Raw genomic sequence first — 2640 nt, forward strand, 5'->3', positions numbered from 1 at the left:
ATATATATATATATATATATATATATATATATATATATATATATACACGAGTGAGAAAGTGATAAAGGATAAAGCAAAAATCACAAAAATGAATGAGGGGGGAAGGTGAGAACAAGGTCCCTATCTCTGACAGATAATGGAGAAGGGAGGTGACGGGATGGAGGTTTGAGACAAGACAAAAGAAGGGAGAGGAAAAAAAAAATGGAGGAAGGGGCAGGTGCCAGATAGGTGAGCGGTGGCTTGCACAGCTGGTGAGTTAGTCTTGTGAGTTTTAGTTTGTTATTCTGATTAAATTTTCATTAAAATTTGTGCTCACACAAATGGCAAATTTGTCTTGCTGGTTTAAGTTCATTATTCCGATTAAATATTCATTAAAATATCCGTGCTCGCATGAGTGGCGAATTTGTTATGCTAATTTTGGTTCGTTATTCTAATTAAATATTTATCAAAATTTCAGTGCATCATTGGAACTGTACGTTATAACAACCGTGCTTTGCTGCGTACCTTACTGCATCAGTATCATTATCGCTAGTATCGGAATTCTGAATTTATCGATTTATCAGTTACCAGTTATTGAGCTGTAAATTTATCGCTAGTTATCGATTACCGGTTATCACTGATAACGTGATAAATTTTTCGGTTATTTATTTATTTTTTTGGTTTTATTATAGTTTAAGCCATTACACACTACGTGGTAATAACCTACCTCATTTTGTTCTTCTCACTATTCACATAATTTCTAATGATTACACTACTTGTCGGAAATTAATAATAACGCCACAATAGGCCTGGGAATGCACACCGCTCTCAACTTTTTCTAAGTCCACAGGTAAACATAAATGGTGTATTGTTGCCTGAACTTCAGTTGTTTAATGCTTTGAATTATGGGTAGCTGCTGGATAGGATCAGTGTCTATAATTCCTCGGACCAATCACGTGCTACCACCACTTAACACCACGAGTTGCACCAATAGGAAGTCTCTATAAGTACCCATAAGCTGCACGGGCAGGTTAGGTTAGGTTAGGTTCCCCACAGGCCCCCAAGCTTGCTTGAGGGATTGGGGGGCCGTGGGTAGAGATTGGGGACATTGGCTTAAACTATAAATTTACCATTTTTTTTCGTTATCGCGCCCTGTTATGCACATACGTATATGCATGACAAAACTTACCTTTCCAATGATGACATTAATGCAGACTGTACCAGTGTACGTGTGTGTAAGAACCCCTGCTGGTCACTGCTTGCCATGGTACTGAAATAGATACAATTGTATCAATGGAGAAATACATAACTAATGCAAGACTTTACAACCATAGGTTTTATACAATAAATGGCTGCAAAAAGTAGTTTTAATTTAACTGTTTGGCTGAAAATTCAGTCATGCCATAGCCTATTAAAGATAGCAGTCTCTTTAAAGCCACCTTCACATACTTGGGAAGCTGCAGGCTCACAACAGTATTCTATCTTTTCAGTTGTCCTTTTTTTTTTCAGGAAGGCACGGGTGAGGCGAATGACAGAGGGTCGATCCCGGGACTACACATCGAAAGTAGTGCTGCTGTCACGACTAACAAGGCGGAGAGAGGTAAGTAAGCTGCTAGGTATTACTTCTATGTTTACCGCTAAGTTTTGCTATTTTCGGCGAAGAAATACTTTCGGCATTTATCGGTTAGCTTTTACACGCAACCTATTCATATTTTAACGTTGAATATATTATCAATACACTATGTTTTGTAACGTTTATATATATATATATATATATATATATATATATATATATATATATATATATATATATATATATATATATATATATATATATATATATATATATATATATATATATATATATATATATATATATTATATATATATATAATTTTAAATTCTCATTTCGGCTCTTTCTAAGCAATTATTTTCGTCATCGAAACCGTAGGAGCCAAAAAGACTGCGCTTCGAAGCCAAGAGCGATCTTGGACGACAAAAACGCGCCTATAATATATTGTATTACAAAATTAAAGACAATGTTGGGTATTACTTGGAGAATAGTGTGTGGATTCTGGTGGTTGACTCAAGGAACATAAAAGACTTATGTAGTATCCTTGAGTTGACTGTGAGTAGTAATGTAACGTAGCGAAGAAAGGGGCCGTGGTCTAAGGATGCTTTTGTTCTGTCGGCCTAATGTTACCTCCATTATTCCCGAACGAGAAGTTGACACAGGCAATAGCTGCCTTTGTGTTTTGTTGTGATGGTGCATTCTGAGAGGGGTGAGAGGGGGGGGCCGGAGACCATTCCCGGAAATAAAAAATAAAAAAAATAGGAAAACCGATAGAGGGTAATTTGTTTTTAGACGTATTAATACTTTTCTTTTGAAATAATTCAAGTAAAACTGAAACAGTTCCAAAGTTTACCAGCAAAAGGAATGAAAGATTGAAGATAATGGCTTTAATTCTTGAATATAATAAGCAGGACGGAATAGAGATGAAAGGAAATAGAAAAAAAAAAAAAACTTGTGCAACAAGGCCGAAGGGCATGCAGTTTACAAATTTAGTAAAAACAGTAACTATGGAAAGTAACATGATGCAGCACTGCAAGAGCGAATGAATCAAGACTGTTAGAAGATAAAAAAAAAAAAAAAAAATTCAT

The 2640-nt window shown here is 35.6% G+C and overlaps 1 long non-coding RNA gene across 1 annotated transcript in view; it reads right to left on the minus strand.

Moving 5' to 3' along the window:
* Positions 1 to 1653, minus strand: part of LOC135104470 (uncharacterized) — a 19287-nt gene extending 17634 nt beyond the window's left edge. The window contains exons 1-2 of the long non-coding RNA XR_010270452.1: positions 1429 to 1653; positions 1169 to 1249 (exon numbers count right to left, since the gene is read on the minus strand). This is a non-coding gene — a long non-coding RNA (uncharacterized LOC135104470). The remainder of the gene's footprint in view (positions 1 to 1168; positions 1250 to 1428) is intronic.
* Between the last annotated feature and the right edge of the window lie 987 nt (positions 1654 to 2640).

This window comes from Scylla paramamosain, chromosome 1 (genome assembly GCF_035594125.1).
Source record: "Scylla paramamosain isolate STU-SP2022 chromosome 1, ASM3559412v1, whole genome shotgun sequence".
In the NCBI taxonomy this organism is placed as follows: domain Eukaryota; kingdom Metazoa; phylum Arthropoda; class Malacostraca; order Decapoda; family Portunidae; genus Scylla; species Scylla paramamosain.